The sequence below is a fragment of the Mus caroli genome, unplaced genomic scaffold (genome assembly GCF_978045245.1).
Source record: "Mus caroli unplaced genomic scaffold, Mus_caroli_1 scaffold_1, whole genome shotgun sequence".
Taxonomy (NCBI): Eukaryota; Metazoa; Chordata; class Mammalia; order Rodentia; family Muridae; genus Mus; species Mus caroli.
This window is the reverse complement of record NW_028227256.1, coordinates 46368472-46392900: the sequence shown is the minus strand read 5'-3', so window position 1 is coordinate 46392900 and position 24429 is coordinate 46368472.

Below are 24429 nucleotides of genomic sequence, written 5' to 3'. Positions count from 1 at the left end.
TTAGTTTTCAGGCTTTTTTTTTTTTTTGAACTCATCTAAGTTACCTAACAGTTTTAAATGTTCTAAGAAAAGCATAAACTTAAATGTCACCTTAATTCATTTTAGATGGTAATTAGTTAAGAATAAGTGATTTAATCATCTTTATTAAAGATTATAGGCCCATATATAGGATGATTTTTAGAAGACAAGGGGTAGATCTTAAGAACAGTTTCTTACGGAGGTGGAGTGGGCATCTAGAGAAAGATCACTTTGAACGAAACTTGTTCATTTTAGTTGTAATTAACCTCCATGAGTCATTTGCATTATTAATGTGCTGGGATTATTATTGTTCTAAGGTTTCTGTAGTTCTATTAATATCTCTTACACTAAATAAATAAAAAAATGGTTGTATAATATGACAGTTGTTTTAACTATTCAGTATAGATCTTTTCCCTTTCTGTGAGTTTATTAAATACAAAGTAGGATAAATGCTATTTCCTGACATGTTTTGAATCTTAGTAATACTAAAAGCAATCATTTTATTAAAATGACTTGAAGACAAGGATCTACAATTAAAAGTGACTTTTTGTTCTTTGTAGTATTTAAGCTTTTCTACTAGTTTAAAGTAAGTTTTATGAGAGAAGCAGTATTGATCATAAACTTAGTTTTTTTTTTATTATGTATTTTCCTCAACTACATTTCCAATGCTATCCCAAAAGTCCCCTAACCCTCCCCCCCCCACTCCCCTACCCACCCATTCCCACTTTTTGGCCCTGGCGTTCCCCTGTACTAGGGCATATAAAGTTTGCTTGTCCAATGGGCCTCTCTTTCCAGTGATGGCCAACTAGGCCATCTTTTGATACATATGTAGCTAGCTAGAGTCAAGAGCTCCAGGGTACTGGTTAGTTCATAATGTTGTTGCACCTACAGGGTTGCAGATCTCTTTAGCTCCTTGGATACTTTCTCTAGCTCCTTCATTGGGGGCCCTGTGATCCTTCCAATAGCTAACTATGAGCATCCACTTATGTGTTTGCTAGGCCCCGGCCTAGTCTCACAAGAGACAGCTATATCAGGGTCCTTTCAGCAAACTCTTGCTAGTGTATGCAATGGTGTCATCGTTTGAAGGCTAATTATGGGATGGATCCCTGGCATAAATTTAGTTTTAACAAAATTAAAATGTTCATGGATTTACCTGTTTAATTGATATATATATATATATATATATATATATATATATATATATATATATTTTTTTTTTTTTTACAGGTTAAATGAGAAAAGTTAAAGGCTGAGTTTGAAAGGTCACATTTATACTATATTTGTGTAGTCAGGGCAGTCTATTACTTTTTCAGTATTAATATGGTGGGTTGTTTTGTTTTGTTTTGAGGCAGGGTTTCTCTGTGTGTCCCTGGCTGTTCTGGAACTCACTCTGTAGACCAGGCTGGCCTCAAATTCAGAAAACCCCCTGCCTCTGTCTCCCAAGTGCTGGGATTAAAAGTGTGTGCCACCACTGCCCAGCCAATATGGTGGGTTTTACATATAGATAAAACTCATTGGGCATTTCACTGTTCTTAAAACTGGTGAGTTAGTCCCTCAAGCTAATTTCTGTCTACAAATCCTAATTCTGGTTATGTATGTATTAAACTATAATGTCTTTGTAGATCAGAGACTATATCTAAATTCCATAAACTAATTTTGGAAATTAATTAATGAAAGTAAATTTTTGTTTCCTTCCAATGATTTCCTGTCATTATGGACCGTATTATTAATTCTACTTCATATAGATATTTTAAAAGTAATTTTTAAATCAAGGAAAACTAAACTGTTTTCTAAATACTTATAATTTATCAGAAAACATTATTCAGAACTATTCTTTATGATAAATATTTATATATACCATTTTGTAATCATCCTACTCTGCAGAAGATTACAAGAATTTCTTGTATTAAACTATAACATAAGGACTACCTATTAATACCCATTCTCTTCCCACTGATCTCCTCAAACTCCTGTAACTACAATTCTAATATTAACTTACTAATGGAATGATTTAAATAACATGGTACTTTCTGACTTTTCATGGTCTTTCACACTCAGCATGGTATTTTCAAAATCTCCCTATTCTACCTAATAATACTATTTAATTTTTTTTACAGTAGAGATATATTATGTACATATTTGAATTTTTCCTTTATTATTGATCAGTGTTGACACACTGATAGACACTGGTTGAAAACATTTCTTGACTATTATGAGGACTTCTGTAGTAAACATAACTGTGAGTACATCTCTTCAAACATCCACTCTTGCTTTCTTTTGGCTATTTATTCAGGAGTAGGATGGAGTTAGCTTTTGATTTATGTTTTTGAGATCTTCACATGTGTTCTTCTATTAGTTTTATATTTCCAATTATTAAATTAAGTCATTTGTGTACTTGGAGTTAATTTTGCCAAAAGTGAGGAGTCTAGTTTCATTATTTTACAAAAAAAGAAATAATTAGTTTTCAGGAGAACAATTATTGAGCAACTTCTTTTATCAATGCTTTCTCTTATAAATTTCTGTAGAAACCAGTTGGATTTAGAGATGTGCTAAATATAAGCACCATTGGTTCATGTGTTGTATTGGCAATCTCTTTATGTGACAGTATTTTCATACAAACATTAATTACTCAAAATTCTTGCTTGATATTCTGTTGTCTTCCATATACTTGTATAGATTTTGGTTATTGCTTTATTTTTGTTGCAACCTCTTAAAACTATGAGTTTATTTCTTTATCAATTTATTGTTTTCTATGCACTTTTCATGTTTTATTATACTATATATTCAGGAAAACACATCAATAATCAGAAGTAAGTAAATATGAATCTTTACATTCTTATTTTTTTGAAAAGGGTTAATTTTGGGGGAGGGGGAAATAATATACTTATTGATATCACACTTTCTATAAATTGAAGATTGCTAATTAGTTTTGATATTTTATTTTATTTTATTTATTAATCATTGTATTTTTAAAAATAAAACCAGCCAAACAATACATCTTTAGAGCATTAAAAGCCTGGAACTTTGGGGGGGGTTATGAAGGTAGAGGGCCAACTCTTAATTTAAAATCCTTAAAAGACATGCAACAATTAGTACAAAAGGAGGCAGGAGATTAGCAAATAGAAATCCTTTATTCCGTGAATTTAAGAAGGACAATCCTAGGCTTCTGGATACATTAGTAGTCCTGAATCTAAAATATGCTTGGCTTTACATGAAGTTAAATCTGTTACTCAGCACCATGTGATGAACCTCAAATGAGCATACTATATGTGCAGACTTAGTTTCAGAGCCAAATTTCCTGATGTGTCACTTTACTGAAATTTGGTAATGATATAGGAGACATAATATGTAACAATTAGATAAAAATTATTTTTTATTTTTATTGAAAATAGATTTTTTTCTCATATAATACCTACCTACCAGTTTCATCTCTTTATACCCCTCCAAGTTTCTACCCTCCATCTACCTTCCCCCTCTTGATGCACTCCTTCCTTTCAACAGGCCTAGAAAGACTGTATCTAAACAGAACAAAATAAAATACAATAAAACAAGGCAAAAGCTCTCATGTTGAGACTGGATAAGGAAGCACAATAGGAGAAGAGTTTGGCAAAAGGCAACAGAATCAGAGATGCATTCTCTCCCACTGTTAGGAGTCCCACAAAAACACCAAATCCAACAGCCAAATTAAATTTAATTTTCATTATTTTCTTGTTTATTTACTTGTTATATACTATGCCAGTCAATTACACTGGGTTTATGTTGTAATGCAATGTAATGATCAACATTAATTCTGATACATTGACAATTAGGAGACAATATGTTCTGAGAAATATATAGAAAATGAAATGAAGATCAGTTCAGAATGTCCCACTTTATTGGCAAAATCCAATGAAAAATACAATTAGTACAAATATACTGAAAACTATTAACTACAATTTTAGAAATTAAGTTTAAATACTAGTTTGGGAAAATGCAATAATATGTATAAATTTATATATTTACTTATTATATATGTGTGGGTTTGCATACCAGACTGTTAATAAACATAAAGGACAATGACTAGTACTGGGCATATTTGTCCATTATACTCTACCATGTTTTTGAGACATGGTCTCTCACTAAACTTGAAGGTTGTTGATACTCCTACATGGATGATCAGAAAACTGTCTATCCACACCTCCCTAACTCTGGGATTATAAGATTCTGGCACTTTTCCTATATTTTTAAGTAAGAGTTATGAAAAATTGAATGAAGTGGGACTTGTGAGTCTTTAATTAGAGTCTTTAATTCTTTATGATGTTTTATGAAGTTATGAAGCCAATGGGTATAATGTAATGAAACAGTGAAATTCCACTACATAGAGGGCACAGTTTTCTGAGTATCCCATTAGGGCTCACAAAATATATAGTCTAATATATATATCAAGAGAATGCCTAAATTTCCTCTTCTGACATAAACGTTTATCTAGTAATTAACTTATGTTTTATTGTGCATCCAATTCAAGAAAAACAACAGGATATTTACAAGTTTATATTTTTAATACTCATTATTTAAATATCTTTTTTTCTATACTATCTCATTTGAAATAGCTACTTTCACTTTACCACGTGATTATACTCTCATAATACCAAGCATATTATTTTTATAAAACACATTATTATAAATGTCACCTTCTTTCTTGTTGTGGGCCTGCATACTGATAACTTTCCAAGGAGTTCTCTGCCCGGAATGAGGGTGAAAGGGGAGAGAGTGCAAGGAAGGAAGGGGAGTCTCCTTCACTGTCTCCAGTTGCCTCCACCTTAGTCTCCTCTGTTGCCACCTCAGTTGCTCCAAAAGGCTGTACCATTTCCCTGTGCTGAGTGAGGCTGGGTTGAGCCAATAAGAGACTGACTAGCCAGCAAGCAGACCTCTTCCCAAGTAGCAGTGCCACAACTCTTATGACAGAAGCTCTCATAAGGAGAACTCAAAGGAGTTCTTACACACCTTTATTCTTTCTGGATAGGATTCTTATATACAATTTTGTGGTTGGTCAGTGTCTGACAGCAGTTACTTCCTATTGGCTTGGTCTGAAAGCTTGGGGATAGCTTATCTGCATGTGGAAGGACTTAGGATGCTGCTTCTACTGACCGATAGCTACAGGCTTTTCTATGGAGAACTGTGGGAGGCTGTAGCTACATGACAAGAGTTAGGGGCCCAGGAGCGTGGCAAAACGCCTACTGTTCATGGCAGAGTTATCCACTGTGTGGTCACCGGGTTTTCAAGCCTGAGTTAGACCATGGACCAGGCTGCCTAACACAGCTCGACACTTATAATCTGTCATTTTAGTATCTTGTGTATACTATGTTTGATATTACAATATATTTTACTTTTATTAGGATTTTTAAATTATTTGCGGATTTGGTAGTTTGAATGAAAAGTAGAAAATCATCTTGATGTAGACACAGAATATTTTATTCAGGGTTGTGTGACACCACATGCCTTCTGTATCAATTTGACTGAAGTTAGAATTTTATTATAGCTATATAATGCATTTTACAACGTCAGCTTTCCATATTATCATACTAGGGAATCCTAAGTTTACAAATATATAACATGTACCCTATATACAAGTTGTTATCTCAAGTGATTTATCTGTTTCTTAGGTTAAAGGTAGGTTCTCTGAATGTGTCATTTATTCATAAATAATTCATTTGATGTTGTACAAGCCACTAACACCCATACATAACTCAGTCTCAAAAAACTGATAAAATGTTGACATTAAAATTGTAAATTTTCATATTAAAAATCAGTTTTAGAGATTGCCATAGTTTAGTTAATCTACTTAATCCACTAGTAAGTAAGAACTTATGCAACTTATGTTTAGAATCCAGAGTTTACTCTCTTTGCTAACCTGTCAATCAATGCATACACTTTAAGGACTCCTACCAAAAAGGAAACTATCACCTTTGTTTTCCACAACTGTACTTCACCAGGGTGAATATGAATGGAGAATAATCTTGATTGTCAACTTGGTATCTAGATTCACCATGGAAACAAACCACTGTATCTGTCTACATGAGGCAATGTCTAGATTAGCTTTATTGATGTGGAGGAGACACACTAAGTACAGATAGTATCATTTGTTATATGGGATGAAATCTAGACTGAATAAAAAGAAGAGCAAACTGAACAGTCTCTCTCTTTTCTATAATACAATATTATCTATATCCTCAAGGTCCTACTGCCAGGAACTACTTGTTTTCATGATGAATTGTATACCCAATCTGTGAACAAAAATAAATGCTATCTTACTTAAATTTAGTTTTCTTTATATTTTTATAACAGAATCAAGAAAAGTTAGTAATATGATACATCTTGATTGCTATTTTTCTGTTAATCTTCTCAATACACATCATAGAATCTGTAAAAAATGTTATTTTGATTTTTTTGGATTCAAATCAGTTTATTTGATGATACTGTCATAAGCAAGTTTGTGTATTCTAAAAGGTATAGATGAAGAAAATATGAAGGAGAAATTCAAATTATCTTCATTTCTATGTGATTTTGTACATTTATCACTGTGAAGACTCTACCCATAAACTTCTGCAATGACAAAATGCAAAGCAAAGTATCAAGATACATAATTAACTCACAAAACTAGTAGATTTCTTATGTACAAATAATGAATACAGCAAAAATAAAATCATAAAGATATCATTTTCCAAAACTTTAAAATATCCTAGAATAATTTAAAACAAGCAAGTGAAAGAATTTTACAACAAAGAAGCTGAAAATACATCAGAACATGCAAAGATCTCCCATAGATGGTCAGATTAATATTGTGACAGTGGTTTTCCTTCCAAAAGCAATCTACAGATTCTATGAAATTCCTCTCAGAATCCCATCACAAATTTTCAAAACACATTTGAAATATCTTAAACTTCATCTGGAAGCATAAAAACAGATAATAAAGGAAATGCTGACAGTACCACCACCAGAGGCTTCAAGTTTACAAATCTAGAGTAATTTAAACAACACTGAATTGGCCCAGGAACAGATATATTGATTGATGGAAAGTGATTGGAGACCTTGTTATAATTTCACATATTTGTGGACACTCGATATTTTCAAAGATACAGAAAAAATACAAATTAAGAATAAACAACTAATGATGCTCACAAATTTGATAGCTCCATGTAGAAAATGAGAACATATCCATATCTACCACTGCACAAAACACAATTTCAATAGCTCAAGGATATAAATAAACCCAGGTCCTCTACAGCCAATAAAAGAAAAAATATTAAGTAAGTGGATACACACTAGTTTAGGGAAGGACTCATTGAATAGGACCCAAGTAGCAGAGGCCATAAGACAAATAGTTAATAAATTAACAAAGGGGATCAAACACAAATCCTAAAAAACCTTTTATATTTTTTTAAAAATTTCTTAGTCATGATGCAAATTAAAACTGTATTGAGAATTAATTTTACCCTAATTAGAATGTCCATGACTAATAAACAAATGACTGCAAATGATGGTGAGTATGCAGAGAATAAAACATACCCTTGTTGCTGATGGAAGTACACACTTGAACAGGTATCATAAAAATTGAGTATGGCAGTTCAGCAGAAACCTGGAAATCAATCCACCACAAGATCCTTTATAGAACTTTGACATATACTCAAATGACCCTGAAAAACATGTATACTTGTTTATTGCTATTATGGTCTCAGTAACATGAAATTAGAAAGAACCTGTGTTTATCCAACAGATCATAAATAAATAATAAAAATGCATTACATTTAGAAAAGGAATTCTTTTTAAGCTGTTAACTAAAATTTGCAGATAAATGGCTCCAGCTAGAAGCCTTCATTTTGAATGCAATGACCTGAGTCCAGAAAAGCAAGCGTTGAATATCTTCCATTATAGGTAGATATTAGATTTCAAAATCTATATGTGTGTGAATCATTCCAGATATCTACTGATGGTAGATTGCTTGTGCAGAACAAATTAGGAGAAAAAAATATTTTATGATATGGAAAATAGTTTATGTTCACTTAGGATTGTTTTCATTACTTACACATTCACTAGGACTCCCTCTGCTTTCTATATTATATTTTGTTGAATCATGGGGCAAAGGAACACATAGACACTATCAACACTACAGGCTATTGATAGTACTATTAGGTACACTCATAATTATATGAGGCCTTATCATGAAGATATCATTTACTTGTTTGCCCAACTAGAAGTTTTACCAACTCAAGACAAGTTTTGCTGTGCTGGAAAGTATTGTATATACTCCCAGAGTGGTGGTGTTAGAGTCATCAATATAAACCAGTACAAAATCTGAGTAAAATCTGAATGCTACAAACATGACCTGTCTGCAATACATACTGAGGAATAGTGCCATAAATTTGTGGGAAAGATAGTCTCTTTTATTTTTATTCAAGCTCCAGGAGATGAAATTTACACCTGACAATGGTAAATTGGCCCAGAATTTGAGACTAGAAAAACTAGATAGGTTATTTTTCCTAAGAGAATATACACTAATATTATGCTGTTAAATGAATACAGCACTAAAATGAATCTTTATGGCAAACCCACATATCAGTGTGTCACTATACCTTCATCAGAAAAGATTCTTTATTTTTTTTGGTATTTTCCTTGTTAACATTTCCAATGCTATCCCAAAAGCCCCCCATACCCACGCACCCCAATCCCCTACCCACCCACTACCCCTTTTGGCACTGGTGTTCCCCTGTACTGGGGCATATAAAGTTTGCAAGTCCAAAGGGCCTCTCTTTCCAGTGATGGCTGACTAGGTCATCTTTTGATACATATGCAGCTAGAGAAAAGAGCTCCTGGGTACTGGTTAGTTCATATTGTTGTTCCACATATAGGGTTGCAGTTCCTTTAAGCTCCTTGGTTACTTTCTCTAGCTCCTCCATTGGGGGCCATGTGACTCATCCAATAGCTGACTGTGAGCATCGACTTTTGTGTTTGCTAGGCCCCGACATAGTCTCACAAGACACAGCTATATCTGGGTCCATACAGCAAAATCTTGCGAGTGTATGCAATGGTGTCAGCATTTGGAAGCTGATAATGGGATGGATCCCTGGATATGGCAATCACTACATGGTCCATCCTCTCGTCACAGCTCAAAATTTTGTCTCTGAGCCGGGCGTGGTGGCACATGCCTTTAATCCCAGCACTCGGGAGGCAGAGGCAGGCAGATTTCTGAGTTCGAGGCCAGCCTGGTCTACAAAGTGAGTTCCAGGACAGCCAGGGCTACACAGAGAAACCCTGCCTCGAAAAACCAAAAAAAAAAAAAAAAAAAAAAAAAATTGTCTCTGTAACTCCTTCCATGGGTGTTTTGTTCCCATTTCTAGGAAGGGGCAAAGTATCCACATTTTGGTCTTCGTTCTTCTTGAGTTTCATGTGTTTAGCAAATTGTATCTTATATCTTGGGTATCCTAAGTTTCTGTGCTAATATCCACTTATCAGTGAGTACATATTGTGAGAGTTCCTTTGTGATTGGGTTACCTCACTCAGGATGATGCCCTCCAGGTCCATCCATTTGTCTAGGAAATTCATAAATTCATTCTTTTTAATAGCTGAGTAGTACTCCATTGTGTAAATGTACCACATTTTCTGTGTCCATTCCTCTGTTGAGGGGCTTCTGGGTTCTTTCCAGCTTCTGGTTATTATAAATAAGGCTGCTATGAACATAGTGGAGCATGAGTCCTTCTTACCAGTTGGGACATCTTCTGGATATATGTCCAGGAGAGGTATTGCTGGATCCTCCAGTAGTACTATGTCCAATTTTCTGAGGAACCACCAGACTGATTTCCAGAGTGGTTGTACAAGCTTGCAATCCCACCAACAATGGAGGAGCGTTCCTCTTTCTCCACATCCGCTGTCACCTGAATTTTTGATCTTAGACATTCTGACTGGTATGAGGTGGAATCTCAGGGTTGTTTTGATTTGCATTTCCCAGATGATTAAGGATGTTGAACATTTTTTCAGGTGTTTCTGTGCCATTCGGTATTCCTCAAGGGAGAATTCTTTGTTCAGTTCTGAGCCCCATTTTTTAATGGGGTTATTCGATTATCTGGAGCCCACCTTCTTGAGTTCTTTATATATAATGGATATTAACCCCATATCCAATTTGGGATAGGTAAAGATCTTTTCCCAATCTGTTGGTGGTCTTTTTGTCTTATTGACGGTGTCTTTTGCCTTGCAGAAGCTTTGCAATTTTATGAGGTCCCATTTCCTGATCTTATAGCACAAGCCATTGCTGTTCTATTCAGGAATTTTCCCCCTGTACCCATATCTTCGAGGCTTTTCCCTACTTTCTCCTGTATAAGTTTCAGTGTCTCTGGTTTTATGTGGAGTTCCTTAACTCACTTAGTTTTGACCTTAGTACAAGGAGATAGGAATGGATCAATTCTCATTCTTCTACATGATAACTGCCAGTTGTGCCAGCACCATTTGTTTAAAATGCTGTCTTTTTTCAACTGGATGGTTTTAGCTCCCTTGTCAAAGATCAAGTGACCATAGGTGTGTGGGTTCATCTCTGGGTCTTCAAGTTTTTTCCTTTGGTCTACTTGTCTGTCATTATACCAGTACCATGCAGTTTTTATCACAATTGCTCTGTAGTACAGCGTTAGGTCCCACATGGTGATTCCACCAGAGGTTGTTTTATTCTTGAGAAGAGTTTTTGCTATCCTAGGTTTTTTGTTATTCCAGATGAATCTGCCGATTACCCTTTCTAATTCGTTGAAGAATTGAGTTGGAATTTTGATGGGGATTGCATTGAATCTGTAGATTGCTTTTGGCAAGATAGCCATTTTTACTATATTGATCCTCCCAATCCATGAGGATGGGAGATCTTTCCATCTTCTGAGATCTTCTTTAACTTCTTTCTTCACAGACTTGAAGTTCTTATCATACAGATCTTTCACTTCCTAAGTTAGAGTCACGCCAAGGTATTTTATATTATTTGTGACTATTGAGAAGGGTGTTGTTTCCCTAATTTCTTTCTCAGCCTGTTTATCCTTTGTGTACAGAAAGGACATTGACTTTTTTGAGTTAATTTTATATCCAGGTACTAGATTGAAGCTGTTTATCAGGTTTAGGAGTTCTCTGGTGGAATTCTTAGGGTCACTTATATATACTATCATATCATCTGCAAAAAGTGATATTTTGAGATCTTCCTTTCCAATTTGTATCCCCTTGATCTCCTTTTGTTGTCTAATTGCTCTGCCTAGGACTTCAAGTACAATGTTGAATAGGTAGGGAGAGAGTGGATAGCCTTGTCTAGGCCCTGATTTTAGTAGGATTGCTTCCAGGTTCTCACAATTTACTTTGATTTTGGCTACTGGTTTGCTGTAGATTGCTTTTTATCATGTTTAGGAATAGGCCTTGAATTCCTGATCTTTCCAAGTCTTTTCTCATGAATGGGTGTTGGATTTTGTCAAATGCTTTTTCTGCATCTAAGGAGATGATCATGTGTTTTTTGTCTTTGAGTTTGTTTATATACTGGATGACATTGATGGGTTTCTGTATATTGAGCCACCCCTGCATCCCTGGGATGAAACCTACTTGGTCAGAATGGATGATTGTTTTGATGTGTTCTTGGATTCGGTTAGCAAGAACCTTATTGAGGATTTTTGCATGGATATTCATAAGGGAAATTGGTCTGAAGTTCTCTATCTTTGTTGGGTCTTTTTGTGGTTTAGGTATAAGAGTAATTGTGGCTTCATAGAATGAGTTGGGTAGAGTTCCTTCTGTTTCTATTTTCTGGAATAGTTTGTGAAGAACTGGGATTACATCTTCTTTGAAGATCTTAAAGAACTCTGCACTAAACCTATCTGGTCCTGGACTTTTTTTTGGTTGGGAGACTATTAATGACTGCTTCTATTTCTTTAGGGGATATAGGACTGTTTAGATTATTAACCTGATCTTGATTTAACTTTGGTATATGGTATCTGTCTAGAAATTTGTCCATTTCATCCAGGTTTTCAAGTTTTGTTGAGTATAGCCTTTTTAGAAGGATCTGATATTGTTATGGATTTCTTCAGGATCTGTTGTTATGTTTCCCTTTTCATTTCTGATTTTGTTAATTAGGATGCTTTCCCTGTGTCCTCTAGTGAGTCTGGCTAAGGGTTTATCTATCTTGTTGATTTTCTCAAAGAACCAGCTCCTCGTTTGGAAGATTCTTTGAATAGTTCTTCTTGTTTCCACTTGGTTGATTTCACCCCTTAGTTTGATTATTTCCTGCCTTCTACTCCTTTTGGGTGAATTTACTTCCTTTTGTTCTAGAGCTTTTAGGTGTGTTGTCAGGCTGCTAATGTGTGCTCTCTCTAGTTTCTTTTTGGAGGCACTCAGAGCTATGAGTTTTCCTCTTAGAAATGCTTTCATTGTGTCCCATAAGTTTGGGTATGTTGTGGCTTCATTTTCATTAAACTCCAAAAAGTCCTTAATTTCTTTCTTTATTCCTTCCTTTACCGAGGTTTCATTGAGAAGCGTGTTGTTCAGTTTTCACGTGAATGTTGGCTTTCTATTATTTATTTTGTTATTGAATATCAGCCTTAGTCCATGGTGATCTGATAGGATGCATGGGACTATTTCAATATTTTTGTACATGTTGAGGCTTGTTTTGTGACCAATTATGTGGTCAATTTTGGAGAAGGTACCATGAGGTGCTGAGAAGAAGGTATATCCTTTTGTTTTAGGATAAAATGTTCTGTAGATATCTGTTAAGTCCATTTGTTTCATCACTTCTGTTAGTTTCACTGTGTCCCTGTTTAGTTTCTGTTTCCTTGATCGGTCCATTGGTGAAAGTGGTGTGTTGAAGTCTCCCACTATTATTGTGTGAGGTGCAATATGTGCTTTGATTTTACTAAAGTTTCTTTAATGAATGTGGCTGCCTTTGTATTTGGAGCATAGATATTCAGAATTGAGAGTTCCTCTTGGGAGATTTTACCTTTGATGAGTATGAAGTGCCCCTTCTTGTCTTTTTTGATTACTTTGGGTTGGAAGTCGATTTTGTTAGATATTTGAATGACTACTCTAGCTTGTTTCTTCACACCTGTATTTCTTTAAGTGAGTTATTGAAGTCCTTCTTGATGTCCTCTACCATCATCATGAGATATGCTTTTAAATCCAGGTCTAGCTTTTCTGGTGTGTTGGGGTGCCCTGGACTGGTCGAAGTGGGAGTGCTGGGTTCTGATGATGGTGAGTGGTCCTGGTTTCTGTTAGCAAGATTTTTACGTTTACCTTTCACCATCTGGTAATCTCTGGCATTAGTTGTTATAGTTGTCTCTGTTTAGAGATTGTTCCTCTGGTGATTTTGTTACCCTCTATTAGCAGACCTGGGAGACTAGCTCTCTCCTCTGAGTTTCAGTGGTCAGAGCAGTCTCTGCAGGCAAGCTCTCCTCTTTCAGGGAAGGTGCACAGTTATCTGGCATTTGGACCTCCTCCTGGCCTAAGATGAAGGCCCAAAACAGGATATTTCCGAGACACTGTGTTGCTTTGTCCTGTCACAGAAGCCATTGTTTCAGTAGTCCACACTCTCCCCTGTGTAGACTACTTTCCGTGGAGTCCTGAAACCAAGATGGCTCCTGGGGATCCTGAGGCAAAGGTCTCCCAGGCTGGGTGGACACCTGTCCTCTGGCCAGGAAGGTGGCTGGTTGTCTGGAGCTGAAAATGGCGCAGCCTCAGAAGTTCTGTGGCTCTTGCCTGTCCCAGAAGCTGCTAGCCTCTGTAGTCCACACTCTCACCTGTGCAGACTACATGCTGTGGAGTCCCTGAACAAAGGTGGCTCCTGCGGAGCCTAAGGCAGAAGCCTCCCAGGCCGGGTGGACGCCTGTCCTCTGGCCCCGAAGGTGGCCGGTTGTCTGGAGCCAAAATTGGCGCAGCCTCAGAAGCTATGTGGCTCTTGCCTGTCCCCCAGAAAAGATTCTTTCTTTAATGTGGTAATGAATACAAAACCTTATAAAGTGACAATATCCAGACAGTGAGAGACTTGGTAATTCAGCCCTGATTCCAATGTCTTCATTCAACCTCTTCTCAATCATCTCAGTCTTAGAGGTGGCACAAAGATTCTCAGAGCCAGATGTGGTGGACGATTGTCAGGAGACACAACAACACTGAAACACACATGAGGTCACAGAGACTACACAAAACTGAATAAATTTATGTTAGAAAAAAATCCTAGCATGATGAAGAAAAGCCAGTCCTGCCATCTACCTATAAGTAATTCATAGTAGATAAACCACAGTTGTTCCCCTCTAAAGGAAATACAGTGATAATAATGGAGAAGAGAAAGGAAGAAAGGCCACCCAGTGACTGGCCCAACCTGAGATCCATCGTATGCCTCCAAATCAATCTCAGAAATTGTTACTGATGCCATATTGTGCTTGTAGACAGGAGACAGGAGTCACTCTACCAGGAACTGACTGAGACAAATGCAAATATTTACAGCCACCAATTCGATAGAGGTCTGGGACCCATATGAAAGAGTTATGAGAAAACTGAAGGAGCTGAGAGTGATTGCAACCCCATAGAAAGAACAACAGTGTCAACTAGCTGGGAACACTCAGAGTTCCCACATATTCCACCAAAACCCAAGGACCATACATGGAATGCTCCAGGGCCCCAGGCACATGTATAGCAGACAAATGCCTTGTTTGGCCACAGTAGGAGAGGATACACAATTCTGTGGAAACTTGATGCCCCAGGGAATAGTGATGCTGGCAGGGGTAAGGCAATATAGGTGGGTGGGAGAGGGAGCATCCTCTCTGAGCAGGGAGCAGGGGGAGAAAATCTTGGGGAGGGAGACCAGGAAGATGGGAAACTTTTGAGATGTAAGTAAATAAATAAATAAATAAATAATCCCAGCACTTGGGAGGCAGAGGCAGGTAGATTTGTGATTTCGAGACCAGCCTGGGCTACAGAGTGACTTCCAGGACAGGCAGGGCTACACAGAGAAACCCTGTCTCGTAAAATAAAAAAATTAAAAAAAAAAAAGAAAGAAAGAAAGAAAATGTAACTCACACCTACAAATAATGTTACCAGAATATATAGCTAATGATCTACAACTGTGATTTATTGTGACCATGCTGCTGTTAGCTGCTGGTCACAGGAAAGGTCTAATTAACAATCTAGAAAACCTACCACCACCTGTTCTGTTACTATGGTCAAAAACTCTTATGCATGGAAGAGGGATGTGTAAACTGTTCTGATTTTTGTCTTTGCAACTTGTAACTAAAAATGTGGATGACTGGAAGAAACTGATTGCATGCTATGCTCTGGCTTCCCATGTTCTGAGATAAATATTAAAACAAATGTTTCCTCTCCCTCTTGTAATGTTCCTGAATTCCATCATTCAGTGTCCACTGCCATGCAGTCTATGATGGCTGTCTTTCTGATACTTCTATTTAATTTATATTCCTAATGAAGGTATCCTTCAAATTAATCATTAATATGTTTTATAAATGAATATGAAAATAGTATTTTCTTCTGAGAAATTATTTACCTTCTTCAAAGTCTTGTGAAACTCATTCAGAATATTTCTTCTGAAGGCTAACTTTTTTCTCTTTAAGGACCTATCATCTTGTCTTTCATATAATACTCTGTATTTCTCTCTCTCTCTGTCTCTCTCTGTCTCTCTCTTAATAGACCTCATTTTGGAAAGGTAAGTTTTTAATCTTTACCAAAATATGCCAATTTTTAGCAGTTGTAGGAAAACTAAAGCATATTATTATTATATAGTATAGAAACATAAATTATATGATTATATCTATTATATATAATTCTATAGCACCATATATAATATATGATATAATTATATACCATATGTCATATATCATATATCTTATATCACATAATATAAAATATATCATATATCATATATTATAATGTTATATTTAAAAGTTTTATATCACACAAATAAAACTGAAGAGTACAACTAAGATTGTTTTCACATATGTACATTTGTTATTATATAATTACTATTTGTCTCCAACAAGCCTGTGATCTGAAAGCTTTCACATTTTTTCAAATTTATTATGACATTATATTATTTCTTCACAGATGATTGGCAAATTATTTTAAGGTAAAATCTAGTACCTAACACTTGGATTCCAGATTGGAAAGTATATTAAAATATCTAGTTCAGAAGTAAAGAAGAAAATTGAGTCACAATTTAATAATAGGTTATGAGTGGACCTTTTCCAAAATTTCACTAAAAGTTTTTCAGATTTTATTTCTTCATTTACTTAATTGGTTAAAAGTGGAATGTAATTTCAATAACACATTGGATAACGTCTTTCTGACAAAATGAAATAAAATTAATATAAAAGTTTGGTTTGGAATGACAGCAAAAGATCCATAACTTTGCCCTCAGACTGTAGAAGACTATTTAATACTGTTTTGTTCATATTTGTGAAATGTGATAATAATGACATCAGCCGAAGCTAAAAGACCAAAGAAGACAGTGCCAGGGAAAAATAATAAAGACAGCTTCTTTTATAAAAAAATAGTTTATTATTTCTAGTTTGGTATATGAGACAGAAATGAAAGCATTAAAGACTAGCTGGGGGCAGTAAATATGATTTAATGCATTCCTGGCAGAACACACTTAAGAGAATACACAGATCAATTATAAGACTTGCCAACTCCTATCAATCTCAGTATACAGAATCTATTTGTAAAGCATTTCTGAGAGTCTATATTTCCTCATATAAAGCTATTTGTGGTTAACATAAAATCTGAAAATAAAATTAAGGACTTAATAAGCCAATTTCAGGACAATTTTTAACACTATACTCATGTTATTGGCATATAGATTTTAATGAACAAATACTATCTCTTTCTCCCATGAAAAGAAAAGCATTGTCTACAGAGAGTCAGGAAAGTTAACAAGTAATTTATTTGAGACTCTTCAAAATGCAATTTGTCGTGAATAAATTAGAAGTTATAGATCAAACATCAGTATAGTCATGTGCTCATATAGAAGGATGGAGTTTTGCTAAACTACATACACATAAACACACACACACACATATATATGTATATGTATAATTTAACTTATAAACTCCTAAAAGTAAGGTATTTCACAGGAGTAATCAGAAGAGTGAATCAAATATAGTAATGTCTTAAACAATTCAAGTATTAACTTCTAATAAAGAACTTTAACATCAGCTATGATTCTGGTACTATTTTTTTTCTTTTTTTTTTTTAATTGGATATTTTCTTTATTTACATTTTAAATGTTACCCCCTTCCCCTATTCCCCCAACTCCTGGAAACTGCCATTCACCCCTCTCCCTGCTTCTATGAGGGTTTTCACCCACCCATCCACCCACTACTGCCTCCCCAGCCTGGCATTCCTTTACCCTGGGGCATCAAGCCTTCACTATACCTATGAGTGAAAATATTTTCTTTTACTTGAATAATAAATTTGTATTTAATTTGTAGCATCAAATGAGTTTCTTTTGCACAGTGGTAGGTGTTTTTAACATTGTGCACACATGATTAATATTATGTATTTGAAGAAAATGTTTACTTCTATCTGATTTGTTTGGAATAAAGCATTTTACTATGTCACCTTCTTCTTGTACTCAGATTCAAATTCCAAACCCTGAAGAGATGCATTCATTTATTCATGCAATAAACACTATATTTCCTTCTGATTTGACCAATTTAGAGTTATAACAAATACATCTTACTGGTCTTGACTGATTTAATTCTTCACATATGTGTTGTAGCTAAGAAGGATTATTTCCACCAGAAAATATGATGTATCTATAATAATTAAACAACAGTGTATACCATTAAAATATGCAAACCATTGCACATTTTTTTCTTCAATGTTTTATGAAGCTCACATAACTCAGAAGATCTCCCGGTATTGATTAGATTTAAAACAATGTATTCTGTCACTGTCATGATGCAGTTATTTAACATTATTCATGAATCTTTTGTGGAATGTGGCTTTATGATAAAAATTTCCAAGATATTAATCATGCCCTAATATCTCTTTATTTGATTTTTATTGGGTATTTTCTTTATTTACATTTCAAATATCCCCTTTCTAGGTATCTCCTCTGCAACCCCTCTATTCCATTCCAGGTCTCACTACCTCTACAAGGGTGCTACCCCACCCACCCACCCATTTCCATCTTCCCAACACGGCATTGTCCTACACTGGGTGACTTAGGGTTTCTATTTCTGTATAAAACATCATGACCAAGAAGCAAGTTGGGGAGGAAAGGGTTTATTCAGCTTATACATACACACTGCTGTTCATCACCAGAGGAAGTCAGGACTGGAACTCAAGCAGGTCAGGAAACAGGAGCTGATGCAAAGGCCATGGAGGGATGTTCTTTACTGGGTTGCTTCTCCTGGCTTGCTCATCTTGCTTTCATATAGAACCCAAGAGTACCAGCCCAGAGATTGTGTGACCCACAAGGGTCCCTCCTGCTTTGATCACTAATTGAGAAAATGCCTTACAGATGGATCTCATGGAGGCATTTCCTCACCTGAATCTTCTTTCTCTGGGATAAATCCAGCTTGTGTGAAGTTGACACAAAACCAGGCAGAACACTGGGGCATCAAACAACTTCAGGTCCAAGGGCTTCTCCTCCCATTGGTATCGAATGAGGCCATTCTTGGCCACATATGAAGCCTGGGCCATGGGGCCCAACATGTATACTCCTTGTTTGGTGGGTTTATTCCCTGGGAGTTCTGAGAGTCTGGACAGTTGACACTGTTGCTCCCCCCACAGGACTGCAAACCTGCTCAGCTCCTTCAATCCCTTCTCCAACTACTCAATTAGGGACCCTTCCCACAGTCCAATGGTTTGTTGCAACCATCTGCCTTTGTATTTGTCAGGAGACAGCCATATCAGACTCCCATAACAAACCCATCCCAGCTTCTACAATAGCATCCAGAATTTGTGACTATAACAGATGGATCCCCGGGGTGGGACAATCTCTGGATGGCCTTTCCTTCACTCTCTGCTCCATACTTTGTTTCCATATTTCCTCTTGTGAGTATTTTGTCCCCCCTTCTAAGAAGCACTGAAATACCCACACTTTGGTCTTCCATCTTCTTGAGCTAAATATGGTCTGTGATTTGTATGTTGGGTATTGTGAGCTTTTGGGCTAATATCCACTTATAGGTGAGTGCATACCATGTGTCTTCTTTTGTGACGGGGTTACATTACTTGGGATGATATTTTCAAGTTCCATCTATTTGCCTGCAAACTGCATGAGTTAATTGTTTTTAATAGCTGCATAGTATTCCATTGATATTTTCTTCATTTACATTTCAAATTTTACCTCCTTTCCTCATTTCCCTTCGGAAAACCCCCATCCCATCCCCCCTCTTCGTGCTCACTAACCCACCTTAGACATTCTGAATGGTGTGCAGTGGAATCTCAGAATGGTTTTGATTTGCGTTTCCCTGATTATTAATGATGATGAACATTTCTTTAGGTTCTTTGCAGCCATTCTAGTTCCCTCAGTTGAGAATTCTCGGTTTAGCTGTTTCCCCCCATTTTAATACATTTATTTGGTTCTCTGAAGTCAAATTCCTTGAGTTCTTTGTACATATTGAATAGTAGCATTCTATTGGATGTAGGATTGATATTTTCCCAATCTGTGCATGACTGTTTTGTCCTTTTGACAGTGTCCTTTGCCTTATAGAATCTTTGCAATTTTATGAGATCCCATTTGTCTATTTTTGATCTTAGAGTATAAGCCATTGGTGTTCTGTTCAGGATTTTTTCCCATGTGCCCACATGTATGAGACTTTTACCCACTTTCTCTTACATTAAATTCAGTGTACCTTCAGTGGTGGTCCTTGATCTACTTGGACTTGAGCTTTGTACAAGGAGATAAGGATAGACTGATTTGCATTCTTCTACATGTTGACCGCCAGTTGAATCAGCAGCATTTGTTGAAAATGCTGTCTATTTTCCACTGAATGGTTTTAGCTTCTTTGTCAAAGATCAAGTGACCATAAATGTATGGGTTCATTTCTGGGACTTCAATGCTATTCCACTGATCCACTTACCTGTCTCTGTACAATACCATGCAGTTTTTATCAGTATTGCTCTATAGTACAGCTTGAGGTCAGGAATGGTGATTATCTCTAGAAGTTCTTTAATTACTGACAGTAGTTTTTGATATCCTGTGGGTTTTTTTTTTGTTGTTGTTGTTATTCCAAATGAATTTGAGAATTGCCCTTCCTAACTTTATGAAGAATTGAGTTGGAATTTTGATGGGGATTGCAATTGAATCTGTTAATTGCGTTTGATAAAATTGCCATTTTTGCTGTATTAATCCTGGTAATCCATGAGCATGGGAGTTCTTCCCATTTTCTGAGGTCTTTTTGATTTTTTTTTTCTTTCAGAGACTTGAAGTTCTTGTCATACAGATCTTTCACTTGTTTGGTTAGAGTCACACCAAGATATTTTATATTATTTATGATTATTGTAAAGGGTGCTGTTTTCCTAATTTATTTCTCAGCCATTTTATCCTTTGAGTATAGGAAGCTTACTGGTTTCTTGAGTTAATTTTATAACCAGTCACTTTACTGAAGTTGTTTATCAGGTATAGGAGTTCTCTGGCTTAATTTTTGTAATTATTTAATATACTATCATATCATCTGCAAATAGTGATATTTGACTTCTTCCTTTCCAGTTTATATCACTTTGACCTCCTCCTGTTGTCTAATTGTTCTGGCTAGGTCTTTAAGCACTATATTGAATAGATACAGAGAGGGAGATCATCCTTGTCTATTCCACGATTTTAGTGGAATTTCTTGAAGTTTCTCTCCATTTAGTCGATGGTAGCTACTGGTTTGCTGTATATTAGTTTTACAATGTTTAGTTATGGACTTTGAATTCCTGATCTTTCTAAGACTTTAACAGGAAGGGATGTTGAGTTTTTAAGGTGCCTTTTCTGCATCTAATGAAATGATCTTGTGCCCCCCACCCCACCCCACTTTGGGTCTGTAATGGATTACGTTCATGGATTTTCATATATTGAACCACCCCTGCACCTCTGGCATGGTGAATGATCATTTTGATGTGTTGTTCAATTCAGGTTACAAGAATTTTATTGAGTATTTCTGCATCAAAATTCATACGGAAAATTGGTCTGAATTTCTCTTTTTTTGTTGGGTCTTTGTGTAATTTTGGTATCAGTGTATCTATGGCTTCATAGAACAAATTGGGTAGTGTTCCTTCTGTTTGTATTTTGTGAAATAGTTTGAAGAGTATTGGTCTTCTTTAAAGGTCTGATTGAATACTGCACTAAAACCATCTGGTCCTGTACTTTTTTTTTTTTTTTTTTTTTTTTTGGTTGGGGGACTTTTAATGACTGATTCTGTTTCTTTAGGGATTATGGAAAGGTTTAGATGGTTTACCTAATCCAGATTTAAATTTGGTACCTGGTATCTGTCTAGAAAATTATCCATTTCAACCAGATTTTTCAGTTTTGTTGGGTATAGACTTTTATAGTAGGATCTGATGATTTTTCCTATTTCCTCAGTTTCTGTTGTTCTCTCTTTTAATTTCTGTTTTTGTTAATTTGGATACACTCTGGGTATCCACTGGTTCATCTGGCTAAGGGTTTATCTATCTGTTGATTTTCTCAAAGAAACAGCTCCTGATTTTGGTGATTCTTTGTATAGATTTTTTTAGTTTCTACTTGGTTGATTTCAACCCTGAATTTACTTCTGGCCAACTACTCCTCTTGGGTGTATTTGCTTCTTTTTGTTTTAGAGCTTTCAGGTGTTCTGTCAAGCTGCTAGTGTATGCTCTGTTTAGTTTCTTTATGGAGACACACAGAGCTATGAGCTTTCCTCTTAGCACTGTTTTCATTGTGTCCCATTAGATTGGGTATGTTGTGGCTTCATTTTCATTAAACACTAAAAAGTCTTTAATTTCCTTTTTATTACTTCCTTACACAGCTTATCATTGAGTAGAGCATTGTTAAGTTTCCATGTGTATCTGGGCTTTCTGTTTTTGTTGTTGTTGTTGTTGTTGTTATTGAAGAACAGCCTTAGTAAATGGTGATCTGATAGGATTAGTGGGATTGTTTCAATGGTCTTATCTGTAGGGGACTGTTTTGTGATATGGTCAATTTTGGAGATAGTAACATGCACTGCTGAGAAGAAGGTATATCCTTTTGTTTTAGGATAAAATGTTCTATAGATATCTGTTAAATCCATTTAGTCCATAACATCTGTTACCTACACTGTGTCCCTGTTTAAATTCTGTTTCCATAATCTGTCCATTGCTGAGAGAGGGGTATTAAAGTCTCCCACTATTATTGTGTGAGGTACAATGTGTGCTTTGAACTCTAGTAAATTTCTTTAATGAATGTGGGTAACATTACATTTGGAGAAAAGATCTTCAAAATTAAGTGTTCATATTGGTAGATTGTTTTTTCTTTTTAATGAGTATGAGGTGTCCTTCCTTACCTTTTTTGATAACTTTTGGTTGAAAGGCTATTTTATTAGAGATTAGTGTGGTTACTCCAGCTTCTTTTATTGGACAATTTGCTTGTAAAATTATTTTCCGGCTCTTTATTCTGAGGTAGTATCTATCTTTGTCACTGAAGAGTGTTTCCTGTATACAGCAAAATGTCGGGTCCTGTTTAAGTATCTAGTCTGTTAGACTATGTTTTCTTATTGGATAATTGAGTACATTTATGTTAAGAGATACTAAGGAATAGTGATTGCTGCTTCCTGTTTTTTTTTTTTTTTTTTTTTTTTTTTGTTAGAGGTGGAATTACATATTTTGGCTATCTTCTTTTAGGTTTGATGCAAGAGGATTATTTTCTTGCTTTTTCTGGAGTGTATTTTTTCTCCTTGTGTTGAAGGCTATTTTTCTATTATCCTTTTTAGGGCTGGATTTGTGGAAAGATGTCATGTAAATTTGGTTTTGTCATGGAATATTTTGGGTTCTACATCTATGGTAATTGAGATTTTTCTGGGTATAGTAGATTGGGCTGACATTTGTGTTCTCTCTAGGGTCTGTATGACATCTGCCCAGAGTCTTTTAGCTTTTATAGTCTCTTGTGAGAAGTCCGGAATAATTCTGATAGGTCTGCCTACATGTTATTTAATCTTTTGCCCTTACTGATTTTAAAATTCTTTCTTTGTTTTTGCATTTGGTGTTTTGACTATTATGTGATGGGAGGAATTTCTATTCTGGTCCAATCTATTTGGAGTACTCTAGGCTTCCTAAATGTTTATGGGCATCTCTTCCTTTAGGTTAGACACATTTTCTTCTATAATTTTGTTGAAGATGTTTACTGGCCCTTTGAGTTGGGAATCTTCACTCTCTTCTATACTTATTATCCTTAGGTTTGGTCTTTTTTATTGTATCCTGGCGCTTAGGAGGCACAGGCAGGTGGATTTCTGAGTTTGGGGCCAGCCTGGTCTACAGAGTGAGTTACCGGACAGCTAGGACTGCAAAGGGAAACCCTGTCTTGAAAAAACCAAAATGTACAAACAAACAGAAAAAAAAACAAAACAAAAATAGGAGAAAACAGGTAAACAGGTAAAAACCCTTAAAGAAGAATCACAAAGCTCACTTAATTAAAAAAAAAAAAAAAAAACTAAACTAAACAGGTGAAGAAATTAAACAAGACTATCTATGATCTAAAATTGGAAATAGAAAGGAGGTATTTTCAGTTCAATTTCAATACACAAATTCATTTAAAAACTGTTAAAAGACCTTAATTTAACACATGAAACTATTGAAGAAATACATAGATAACACACTTTGTATTATAATCACAGATAAGAACTTTTTGAGAAGTGTTTTGAGCCATAATAGGAGAAGCTGAAAGCTACAAGATGTTCTTCTTGAGATGGGTCCACCTGGGAATAAAATCTCTAATGGATTTGCTCCATTAGACAGGTTTATGTGAAATTCATTTTAGGAAAAATACCTGCTATTAATATGACTATATATATATATGTATATATATATATACATATATATATATATATATATATATATATCAATAGGTATTATCCCATCCTTCTGTGCAGTTCTCTGCAGAAAAATGAAGTACTACTTGTAATGTAATGACGCTATATAGACAAATAGATGATTTCTTAATCCTTAATGATGATTCTATAAGAATTCTTAAACTTTTATTAGTAATTTTTGAGCTCTTTTACAGTGGGACTGCTATTTGTTTCTCTATGATAATCAAAACTATCATGAGAACACTTCCAGGCTTTAGTGTCATAAGTTAATTGCTTCTGAGATAGCAAGCTGGCATCTAGTACTTAGAACACATTCTAAGAGGTTTTAAAACCATTACTGAACCATCATAAAAAATGGAACTAAGGATTTACTACAGATGCCAGGACAGAAGATAAAATAGTGACT